Source organism: Cantharellus anzutake (assembly GCF_015039405.1).
Source record: "Cantharellus anzutake strain C23 chromosome Unknown EI90scaffold_27, whole genome shotgun sequence".
Taxonomy (NCBI): Eukaryota; Fungi; Basidiomycota; class Agaricomycetes; order Cantharellales; family Hydnaceae; genus Cantharellus; species Cantharellus anzutake.
In genome coordinates, this window is record NW_024066977.1 from 365433 (window position 1) to 378501 (window position 13069).

The window sequence follows — 13069 nt, forward strand, 5'->3', positions numbered from 1 at the left end:
CCCCTCCACAGGCTGACCTGGAAGACCCAGGCCTGGAGCTGGGGCCCAAGCGAAGACGATGCCTTCTGTGCCCTCAAAGAGGCTGTTACCACTGCCCCTGTCCTCTCTTTCCCCACTGACCACGGCTGCTTCAGGCTCGAGTGTGATGCATCCAACTTCGCAACAGGTGCAGTGCTCTCCCAATTCCAACCGGATGGAGAATTCCACCCAGTAGCGTTCATGTCCAAAAGTTTCACGGACATAGAGCGCAACTATGAAGTGTACAATAAGGAGATGCTTGCAATCGTCCGAGCCCTCGAGGAGTGGCAACACTTTGTGGAAGGTGCTGAGGAGAAAGTTGAGATCTACACTGACCACCGTAACCTAAGCTACTTCCAGACAGCCCAGAGGCTGAATCGATGACAGGCTCGATGGTCCCTCTTCCTCTCCCGCTTCCATTTCACCCTCGTCCACCGTCCAGGGAAGCTCATGGGGAAACCGGATGCACTCTCCTGCTGTGATGACCACCCAAAGGGAAGAGACAACAATGAGGGGCTGACACTCCTCCAACCAGCCTGGTTTGAGGCCTGTGCAACAGAGGCAGTCTCAGTGGAGGGTGAAGAAGCAGATATTCTGGAGGGGATATGAGAAGTGAAGGACCATGACAAGTGGGTGGTGAAGGCCATGAGGGAATTAGGAGAAGGGACACTGAGGTCAGAAGAGTGGGAGAGACAGGGAGAGTTGGTCCTCTACCGAGGTAGGGTGTATGTTCCTAAGGACCTGCAACTCCGCCATGATCTGGTACGGCTACATCACAACACGTGGGTGATGGGACATCCAGGACAATGGAAAACCCTGGAACTCATCTCTCATGACTACTGGTGGCCTCGGATGGCAGAGTATGTCGGGCGATATGTACGTACGTACGTGGATGTGACACCTGTAACCATGTCAAATCCTTCCCCACATGGAAGGTGGGGAAACTCACCCCAAATAAAGTCCCCACCCATCGCTGGCAGGTGATCTCAGTAGACATGGTGGGAGAGCTCCCAGAGTCAAAAGGTTATAATGCCATCTTGGTTGTGGTGGACTGCCTGTCCAAATGTATCCACGGGATCCCCACTGTGACATCTGTGGACTCGGCAGGTATTGCCCAGCTCTTCCTGGAGCACGTCTGGAAGCACCATGGGCTCCCCAAGAAGATCCTCAGCGACAGAGGGAGCACCTTCATCTCGCGCTTCTCAAAAGAACTCGCAGATCTCCTGGGGGTCAAGCTGACCCCTTAAGTGCCCTACCACCCCCAGACTGATGGACAGATGGAGCAGGTCAACCAGGAAATTGAAGCATATCTCCAGGTGTTCATCAACCACCACCAGGACGACTGGGCAGACTGGCTCCCACTGGCAGAGTTTGCTCTCAGGGCAGACCTGCCCGACCCGGCTCCACCCGCCCTCACCCGGTACCCCCCCACCTCCACCCCTCACTTTTCAGCATTGTTTCTCACTTCATGTTTTTCCCTTTTGTCTTTCTGTTCTTTTGCTCTCTTGCCCCTTCTTCTATCTTTATCCACATGGACAACATTTCCCCTTATCTATGTATTATTGACCTGCCCGCGACACGTGCATGACACACCCAGCCCCAGACGACCTGGACGGCCTCACGGTGCAACCCAGCACGCGCACGTGCAGCACTCACCCTCGGGATCCCCCATGGGGACACCCGGATGACTGCGGCTGTATGTGGGGTGACGTGGCGAACCTCATGTGACCCAAGCCGCATGTACATAAAAGTACCTGGGGTGGGAACCGAAGAAGTAACCTTCTTCTCACGATTCCCACTTCAGGTAAGTAGCATAGTTTCTCTTTTAATAACAACTCACGATTCCCACTTCAGTCTGAGTGGCCAGGGATCGTTGTCCCGGATCGGGCCCATCACTACGCATGCCCGCTCTACACCCCACGACGGCCTCAGCGCCGGGCATTACACCCGGGCCCCCTCGACCCCGGACGCATCCCTGACATTTGCCTACAGCAACCATGTCCACTCATCCACCCATCGAACCCCCTTTGAGCTTGACACCAGGCAGCATCCCAGGATGGGGACAGAACCCACATGTATGTCTGAGGTAGAAGCTGCTGACGCTTTCTCATCCAGAGTGATGAAGATGCAGGAGGAGGCGAAGGCAGCCCTGGAGCATGCAGCAGATGAGATGGCCTGCTACTACAACCAGGGCTGAGAGGCAGCCCCCAAGTACCAAGAGGGTGACTGAGTCTGGCTTAGCACCCAAAACTACACGACTGACTGCCCGACCAAGAAGCTGGACCATAAGTGGCTAGGCCCCTTCAAGGTCGTCAAAGTTGTCTTCCTGGCTGCTGTCAAGCTCCAGCTCACTGCACGGCAGAAGGGAGTACACCCAGTCATGTCCATGATGAATATAAGACCCCACCACCCAGATGAGATTGCAGAGCGACCCCCTGACCCCCACCCAGGCCCAGAACTCATAGATGGAGAGGAGGAATATGAAGTGGAGAAATGGTTACGCCGGAAGCTCTGGTATTTAGTAAAGTTCGCTGGCTGGCTGAACTTAGAGAATGAATGGCTCCCTCAAGACCAACTAATCCATGCCCCTGACCGGATCGAGGAGTTCCACCAAACACACCCCCACGCCCCAGGAAGGGAGAGGACAAACCCCCTGGCTGCTTCGAGGTGAAGCGGCTTAAGGAGGGGGTGATGTCAGGGCACACCCGCCCGACCCGGCTCCACCTGCCCTCACCCGGTTCCCCACTTATCCTTATTCCTCACCCTCCATCACTATTCTTCATTCCTTGTTCTTCATTCCTTTCACTCTCTGTTCTATTTCTATCTACATGGATGACCTTTCTCCATCTCTATGTATTATTGACCCGCCTGTGATGTGCACACAACACACCTAGCCCCGGACGACCCAGACAGCTTCACGGTGCAACCCAGCATGCGTGTGCACAGCACACATCCTCAGGATCCCTCATGGGGACACCTGGGTGACTGCGGCTGTATGCAGGGTGACATGGCAAACCTCATGTGACCCAAGCCACATGTACATAAATGTACCTGGAGTGGGAACCAAAGAAGTAACCTTCTTCTCACTATTCCCACTTCAGGTAAGTAGCATAGTTTCCCTTTTTAATAACAACTCACTATTCCCACTTCAGTCTAAGTAGCCAGGGACCATCGTCCTGCATCTGGCCCATCAGTACACACACCTGCTCCACACCTTGAAAGAGCCTCAGTCTGCTACATCCAGGCCCCCTCGACCCTGGATGCGTCCCTGACAGATCTGTACTTTGGGAGATTGTGAAACTGGTTTTTGGCCCAAAATGGAAATGACAAGCTGTACTGATGTCAGGGCAATAGCCCTGAACCCCGAGCCATATGTAATTATGAGGTACATATAGTCACATGGGTAAGCGGTAACTTCTGTAAACCGCTTGCACACACTGTAATTGTCATATCCGTGCATACCTGACCCCGATCTGACTTCCGGACCTCCACCCTCTTCACCTCTGGAGTCATAACCTACCGCTGCCGTTCCGATACTCACCTTCGGTCTTGGCAACACACCCCTCCTCTTACCTCTCCGACCCTTTCTCCGTCCGTTCCGATACTCATCTCGGACCGAACATCCCCCCACTTGCCACCCTTCCTACAACTCCGCTCCCCCTCACAACACCTCCACCCTCCCGTCATCCCCCTACGCTTCCCCCATCCGCTCTGATACTCACCTTCGGACCTGACTACTCTCCTTTCCGCCACTCCTTCTCCCCTTACCTGTCCCCTCTCTCCTCCCTCCGTTACTCCTCCACCACCCTTCCGCCAAGTTACGACCTTCCACCGCTGTCCCGTACTTCGCACTCGGACACCACTCGTACCTTACTCCGAGCCTCCGTCATAGTCCCCACCTCGGACTTTGACTCCACCTCGGCCTTAGTCCATTGCATTGGTGACCTCATACTACGTAAACACCATTGCCAATATTCCTCGGACTTCCAACCCCACCTCCGTAAGCTCCGTAAGCTCCGCAACCCCCGAGCTTCGCGGACCGCCTTCGGCACTCTCGCCGCCTGTAATGTATTTCTCGCATTTTCCCTTCATCCCTATTTGGACTACTGCTTCTTTCTATTCTAGCCAGTTAGTCATCATTCCCACTTCCCCTCATCCTCCTGCCCCTCTGGGCCTCGCCCTCTCTACCTCCTTTCGGACGTATCACAGGTCTTGCCCTATGACCTTCGGTACCGCTCCACCCCCTCTACCCTTTGTTCCCGTTTGGACGTCTTTGTTCCGATTCGGTCACCCTTTGTTCTCTTTGTGCTTTTGCCCCTTCCATTATATATATCGGCGCTTGTACATACTCGTTTTGGTTTCAGTCCGAAATCGACCTGAAATGCCCCCAAGAGACTTCCTGCTCACCTACTGTGAAATTAAGGACCAAATGGACAAACAGCAATGGCACAGTGCTCCGCTTGAGTCGCTGAGGCCAAGGTCCCTCCACGCTAAGTCTCCGATTCCACTCCAGAGTCGTCCGTTTCCACCCATTCTAACAGTAATATACACACCATCATATCACTTACAGCTCTGTGTGCTGAGCTACCCCACTGAGACCTCACACTTTTTTAAGTGTATGAGGTGTGTTTTACAACACAACCCACAAAGACAATCAAATCGCAATAACAACTTGACTCAGTAGCACCGATGGTGCCTAAACATGCCCACAAGGGCAAGGTCATGTCTGCAGTGACAAGAAAGAAAAACGAGCAGTTTATAAAGAAACTGCAATCTCCCATCATGGGAGATTCAAAGCAACAGCCATCGTCAGATCACAGTCAAGAGCCCGATGTTTCCATTTCCTTATGTCATGTGATGTTCTTTCCTTATTTGTTTATCGGACTCTTCTGTGACCCGCTGTATAGTTAGCTAGAGAGTTATCAGCACCAGACTCAACTGGACCAATATAGCCATTCAGACCTGACCCTCAGTGAGATTCCTATCCCCCCTCCTTCCTGTCTCAAGTCTAGTTGGATAGACCCGTTACAATGTCTGGTTCAACGACATCTTCACCAGCACAAGCTCAGTGGAGAACCACAATAAAGCATTATTGTGGTTGTTTACTCGCCTCAAGGGGCAAAGTTCTATATAAGCCAGAAGAAATTCCAGCCATTCACTCCAATCCTAGACATTCTAGGAAGCCGTGTGGATGAACAAGGCATCCACGCTCAAGTGGACAAAATGGAGAAAATCCACAACTGGCGAGAGCCAGTAGACCACACAGGAGTCCTATGATTCCTGGAAATGGTAGAATATCTATCGATATTCATGCTGAACGTCAGTGGCTACACAAGGCCACTGCAAACAATCTGCTCCAACAAGCAGACATTCAGGTGGACACCACTCCACCAGAAATGCTTTGACGAGATTAAATGTCTCACATGCAGGGCTCCGATACTGAAGCCTGTCCAGTGGAATCCACTGGAAAACCTCGAAGAGAGGAGTAAACTCCACATCTGGGTCATAACAGATGCATGCCCAGCGGGCATGGGTGCACTAATTGGACAAGGTGAAAAGTGGCAAACCTGCTGCCTGGCTGCATTCATGTCCAAGAAGTTTACCAACACACAATGTAGGTACTTCGCCTACGGACTCGAGGCACTCATGAGATGGCAAGATGATCTCATGGGAGGCCATGAATTCACAGTAATCACGGATCACAAAGCTTTGGAATATTTCAAAGCTGTTAGAACTAGGCGAGGGCAGACGATTCCGGAGGGGAACCGGAGACTTAGCAAGGAGGGACCTTGGCCTCAGCAACTCATGCGGAGCACTGTGCCATTGCTGTTTGTCCATTTGGTCCTTAATTTCATAGGCATTGAGCAGGAAGTCTCTAGGGGGCATTTCAGGTCGATTTTAGACTAAGGGCCTAAAACGAGTATGTACAAGCACTGGTATATAATGGAGAGGGCAAAAGCACGAGGAAACAAAGAGGGTCTGAATTGGAACAAAGGCATCCGAATGGGACAAAGGGAAAACGAAAGCGGAGCGGCACCGAAGGTCATAGGTTTAGAACCTGTGGTACATCCGAAAGGAGATAGGGAGGGTGAAGCCCAGAGGGGCAGGAGGATGAGGTGAAGTGGGGAGGATGACTAACTGGCTAGAATGGGAAGAAGCAGCAGTCCAAATAAGGATGAGGGGAAAGCGTGAAAGTGTCAGGGGACGACTCCCGGGTCCCCATGACCCTCCCCTATGGTCCACAGCCTACTGGTGTAACCAGCCCTATCCAGGGCACAACCTACTGTGGGTAAGAAGATGAGAAGGAAGCTAACTTCTCATCTTCCCACAGTGGTCACCATATCAGGAAAACTTCCGGGGATACCCGGAAGTCACATGAAGGGGTAGGAACCGGGCCCGGAGCATGTGGCGTGCGGAGCATGCGCACGTGTGGGAAGCGTGGCAGGTGGAAGCCGGTCCGGACATGGGTCCGGGTCCGGGCTAGTCAGGGTGTGTGCCCTGACAGAAAGGTACATTACAAATGGCGGAAGTGCCGGGTATGATCTGTGGAGCTCAGAGGTTGCAGAGGTTACAGAGGTTACAGAGGCAGGGTTGAAAGTCCAAGGAATGTTGGCAATGGTGTTTACGTAGTATGAGGTCACCAATGCAATGGACTTAAGCCGAGGTGGAGTCAAAGTCCGAGGTCGGAACTATGACAGAATCTCAGAGCGAAGGTACAAGTGGTGTCCAAGTATGGGGTATGGGACAGCGGTGGAAGGTCATAACTTGCTGGAGGTTTGGCAGAAGAGGGTCAGAGGGAGGAGAGAGAAGAGAGGAGCGGGGAGAGGAGTGGAGGAGAGGAGTGGAGGAGAGGAGTGGAGGAGAGGAGTGGAGGAGAGGAGTGGAGGAGAGGAGTGGAGGAGAGGAGTGGAGGAGAGGAAAGGTGTCAGGTCCGAAGGTGAGTATCGGAGTGGATGGGAGAAGGGTAGGAAAGTGATGGAAGGGTGGAGGTGTTGTGAGGAGTAAGAGGAGGAGTAAGAGGAGGAGGAAGAGGAGGAGGGTGTCGAGAGGAGTGGTGTCAGGTCCGAGGTGAGTATCGGAGTGGACGGAGATAAGGTAGGAGATGGATGGAAGGGTGGAGGTGGCATGAGGGGTGAGAGGAGGAGTGGTGTCAGGTCTGAAGGTGAATATCGGAACAGACGGCGGTAGGGTAGGACTCCGGAGGTGGTGAAGATGGGGGTCCGGGAGTCGGATCGGGATCGGGTATGTACAGATATGACAAAAGCGAAAAACCACAACTCAGGTAGACACCTGAGATGGCAAGCCTTCTTTGCAAGCTTTAATTGCGAAATAAAATACGTGGAGGGCCACAAGAACAAAGTGGCAGATGCACTTTCATGGTACTATGACTTGTCAACTGACGAGGATCTGCATTTCGATGACTATGTGTCAGTGGATATCCATCTGGATAAAAATGCAGAAGACATCATCCCTGACAGAGTTGAGGAGTATGAAGAACTGCTGCTAAGCAGTACTCTGAGTAAAAACTCAGAGAAAAAGAGACTCACAACAATACGTGTGAGAAATACCCTAGAGGAAGCTCTAGGGGGGAGCACCCAAAACCTGGAAGAAATCATAATTCCAGAAGAGAACCTTTGAAAACAATTCGAAGGAAAAGACCTCACTGAGGCAATAAAATCTGGATACTGTCAGAGACCAGATCGAGACGAAGGAATGTCTCCATGGCAGAGGGCTTCGGCCTCAGCGACTTATGCCAGGAGCGCTGTGCCAAGTTACATGTCTGTGCCCTAATTTTACTTACTGGCAACGAGAACTAAAGGGGGTCAACTCTAGTCGATTTTATTACTGAGGTGTAACCTATGTACAAGTTGAGTATATATAGTTACAATGAGGGCAGGCCCGTAAATGGTGGGGCCGAGTGGAGCGGAGCTAACAGAGTTAAACATTAGCCGATTGAATATTACCGACAAGTCAGGTTACAGGGTTAGCGGGATGGTAGGCGATAACCCAGAAATGGAAAGGAGGGATAGGCCTGAAGGTGGGCTTGCAGGGCAAGCGAGTGAATTGCCCAGCGGAGGTGGGAGTGTGCTAGCGGACGTTGTAGGCGGGCACAGCCAGTACTGCACAAACGAACCGAATATCGCGATTTCCCCATCCCAGCACATCCCCATTTCACGAAACACATCACACACGTCCTCATATACCATTTCTACTCTTCCATGATTTTTTCTTATTTTTCCAGACACATTCCCAGTCCTCACAGACCAAATTCCCACGCCCACCCAGCAGCGCGGCCACACTCAGACTGGATTTCATTTATCTCAGCAACCACTGCACCGATTTGGACGATATTGGTACCGTTGGAAACGCGTCATTTAGGAGTATTAGGATCCATAATTAGCGAGAGTTGATTGGCGATGGATAGAGTTGGATATTTTTTTGGCTGGAAATCATTTATTGCTTTATTATTTTCTTGATTATTGTTTTCCCTCTCATTTTCCGATATTGATTGTTGCCCATATGATCCACCTAAGCACATCGGGCACATCGGATATTTTTTATCATTTTTATTTGATCATTTCTCATATATACTTGTACATGAGGATGTATCTACCTTTTCCCTTGGACTAGAAACCACCGAGTTTGCCCCTCCCAAGCTAGTAGGGAGTAGTATGACACAGAAGAACATCAGTAAGAAGACCTCTAGATCAGTCCTCACCTTAGTGTCACCCAGAGAGGTGGGGTGAGAGGTTGATTAGAGTACACCACGCACCGCACCACACCGGACCATTACTATTACCCCTTTTCCCTGACCTGTTGGATACCTATCCAGTCCCCGTCCTTTCCTGTTTTCCTAGTGGGTTAGATCTCTAGCCCGCTTACAACATCAGAGCTGTCCGGAAGCCTTCGGGGCTCCATACTTAGGGAGGCGTAGGTAATATATTGAAAAGAGGGGGTGGTGACCATTGAGGGAAGCGGAGGTGATTGCGGAATACGGGAGCTCTGAGGTTAGTGAAGAAGGAGCAGAGGTAGTCCGGAGAGTTTGGAGGTAGTGGAAGTCGATGGCCATGTATGGATATGACAGTATCCCCTTCTTAGGCCTGAACCCTTGAAGGCCCAGAATTTAGTAAGGTGAGGGGAGCTGTACTTACAGAAGAAAGAAAGAAGGAAGAAAAAATGAAAAATGAAAGCGGAAGTGAGGAGTGGAGAGGAAGGGAGAGATGGGAGAGGAGTCGAGGTTCCTAAGGGGCTTTGGGACCAGGCTTGTCTGGGTACCGAGAGTGGAATGCTTCGACGAGGTCGGAGGCGTGATCGAGTTCACCAGCAAGGAGCCATTGTGTCTCCTCGTCGGTCCCTTCATAGCCTAGCCACTTGACCAGGTAGAGCAACTTGTTGCGTCTACATCAGTCGATCTTGGAGTCGAGTATCTCTTCGATCTCGAACTCCATCTCGCCTTCGATTTCTATGGGAGGTGGAGGTGGCTGGTGGCAGATGTTTGGGACGGAGGGTTCGATCTGCGAGACATGGAATACCGGGTGAATGGCTCACATGTTTTCCGGCAGGCGGAGAGTGAGGGAGTGGGTTCTTACATGGGCAATGATCTCGAATGGTCCGAGGTTTTGCTTGGAGAGCTTTTTGGAAGGTCAGGTGGAGTGGAAATACTTGGCCTTTACATAGACTGAAGTTCCTACCTTGAAAGCTGGGGCAGGACTCTGACAGGAGTCTGCCAGGCCCTGATAACGGATCTGAGTGAGGTGAATTTCCTCGTGGAGGAAGTGATGGAGGGAGTCGAGATCTACAGAGTACTCCTGGGCGTGTACCGATGTTAGGTCTTGCTCTGGGTGAACGGTGATGTTCGGATGGTAGCCTTTGTTGGCGAAGAACGGAGAGATGCCTGTGGTGGCATTCGGAGTGTTGTTGTATGCGAACTCTGCGAGAGGTAGGAGTTCGGACCAATTGTCCTGCTGGTAGTTACTGTAGATGTGCAGGTACTGCTCGAGCGTCTGGTTCATCCATTCGGTCTGTCCATCTCCTTCCAGATGATAACCGGAGGTGAAGTGGAGGCGGATGTCGAGGGCCTTACCAAGTGAATGGAAGAAATGAGAAATGAACTCCAGACCCCTGTTGGAGGTGACGTGGGAAGGAACTCTGTGCTTGGAGAACACATGGAGGAGGAAGAGCTTGGCCAGTTCTGGAGAGGTGATGGTATTGTGGGTAGGAATGAAAATGCACTGTTTGGACAGGCGGTCCATGACGACCAAGTTGGAAGTGAATCCAGAAGATGTTAGAACTGGGTGAGGGCGGACGATTCCGGAGGGGAATCACAGACTTAGCAAGGAGGGACCTTGGCCTCAGCGACTCAAGCGGAGCGCTGTGCCATTGCTGTTTGTCCATTTGGTCCTTAATTCATAGGCAGCGAGCAGGAAGTCTCTAGGGGGCATTTCAGGTCGATTTTAGACTAAAGGCCTAAAACGAGTATGTACAAGCACTGATATATATAATGGAGAGGGCGAAAGCACAAGGAAACAAAGGGGGTCCGAATCGGAATGAAGGCATCCGAATGGGAACAAAGGGATGACAGAAGCGGAGCGGTACCGAGGGTCATAGGGCAGAACCTGTGGTACATCCGAAAGGAGGTAAGGAGGGCGAAGCCCAGAGGGGCAGGAGGATGAGGGGAAATGGGGATGATGACTAACTGGCTAGAATGGGAAGAAGCAGCAGTCCAAATAGGGATGAGGGGAAAATGCAAAAGATACATTACAAGCGGTGAAAGTGCTGAAGATGATCCGTGGAGCTCGGAGGTTGCGGAGCTTACAGAGGTTATGGAGGCAGGGTTGAAAGTCCGAGGAATATTGGCAGTGGTGTTTATGTAGTATGAGGTCACCAATGCAATGGACTAAAGCTGAGGTGGAGTCAAAGTCCGAGGTAGGAACTATGATGGAGTCTCGGAGCGAAGGTACGAGCGGTGGCCAAGTATGGGGTACGGGACAGCAGCAAAAGGTTGTAACTTGGCAGAGGGTCGGCGGAAGAGGGTCAGAGGGAAGAGAGAGGAGAGAGGAAAGGGGTGAGGAGTGGAGGAGAGGAAAGGTGTCAGGTCCGAAGGTGAGTATTGGAGCGGATGGGAGAAGGGTAGGAGAGTGACAGAAGGGTGGAGGTGTCGTGAGGAGGAGTAGGAGGAGTGAGAGGAGTGATGTTTGGTCCGAGATGAGTATCGGAGCGAACGGAGATAGGGTAGGAGAAGGATGGGAGGGTGGAGGTGTCATGAGGAGGAGTAGGAGGAGGAGTGAGAGGACTGATGTTTGGTCCGAGATGAATATCGGAGTGAACGGAGATAGGGTAGGAGAGAGACAGGAGGGTGGAGGTGGCATGAGGGGTGAGGGGTGGTGTGGTGTCAGGTGTGGTGTCAGGACCGAAGGTGAATATCGGAATGGACAACGGTAGGGTAGGATTCCGGAGGTGGTGAAGATGGAGGTCCGGGAGTCGGTTTGGGATCAAGTATGTACAGATATGACAGAAGAGGAGGGTAGCTGTTCAATGAAATCCATGGAGATGGAGTTCCAAGGATGTTCAGGGATGGGGAGTTGTTTGAGTAAGCCATAAGGCTTATGATGGGGGACTTTGGCACGGGCACAAGAAGTACAGGAGGAGATGTAGCTCTTGACAAAGTTACGGATGCCCGGCCTGGTATACTCACGATGTACTAGATCCAGAGTCTGGTTTTGACCGAAGTGTCCAGAAAGTTGGTGGTTGTGTTTGTCTTGCAAAACGTGGAGACAAAGATCGTTGGAATCTGGAACGTAGATGTGGTTGTCCAGCCTTAACAGGCCTCCGGCATCAATGGACCAGCAGGAATTGGGGAGGTTGGGAGAAGCGAGATGAGAAGAGATTGTGGTATCGGAGGAGAGGGAGGCTAGAATGTCTTGATGGAGAGCCTCTGTGTCAACGAGTACGGCTGCTCGGATTACTGTGGCAGCTAGGAACGTGGCTCGTAAGGATGCAGTGAGCTGCTCCGAAGTGAAGACCGGTCGGAAGTTCTGCAGATTGACGCGAGCATAGTCCATATCCCCTTCTTTGGGATAGACGTCCCAGCGTCTAGTCAACGCATCTGGTTTTACTCCGAGTCTTCCAGGACGGAATCGGACAGTCAAGTGGAACTGGGAGAGGAACTCTGACCAGCGGGCTTGCCACCAGGTCAAGAGTTTGGTGGTGGAAAAATACTTGAGGTTCTTGTGGTTGGTAACGACGTTGATTAGAGTTCCTGAACCTTCAAAGTAGTGATGCCACGATCGAAACGCATTGTGGATGGCTGTTAGAACGTGCGGATTCAGACGACTCTGGAGTGGAATCGGAGACTTAGCGTGGAAGGACCTTGGCCTCAGCGACTCAGGCGGAGCACTGTGCCATTGCTGGTTGTCCTGGGGGTCCCTAATTTCGGATCTAGCAGAGGGAAAGTCTCTTGGGGGGAATTCAGGTCGATTTCGGACTGAGGTTACAAGTTACTATGTACATTGTATATAAGGAGGGGTCCGGAATCAAAAGGAACAAGGGTAGGATGAAAGGAGACAAAGGGAGATGGAAAGAGGAACAACACCGAGGGTCGAGGGTTTGACTCAATGGCGTTTCTCAAAGGAGGAATGAAGGGCCAAGGCCCAAGGAGGAAGGAAGGAGGATGGGAGTCGGGAATGGCTAGCTGACTGAATAGAAGGAAGCAGCAGCCCAAATAGGAATGAGGGAGAATAGCGGAATTGAAATGGACAATGCAATAGTTGCAAGGTCCGGAGTAAGTCCGGAAAGTCCGAACTTGGAAGTTAAACTCCGGAATATTGGCAAATGTAATTAAATGGAATGAGCTAACCAATACAATGGGTATAAGCGGAGGTGGGGTCAAAGTCCGAGGTCAGAGCTAAGACCGGAGGTTCCGGAGATGGAGATGCCAACGGGATTCCGGAGCGGAGGTCCGGAGTCGGGAACATAGGTGTTGCATGCTCATCTGGAAGGTGTCGAGGTTGAGGTCGGACCCGGAATGTTCCGGAGTCGGACCGAAGGTGGT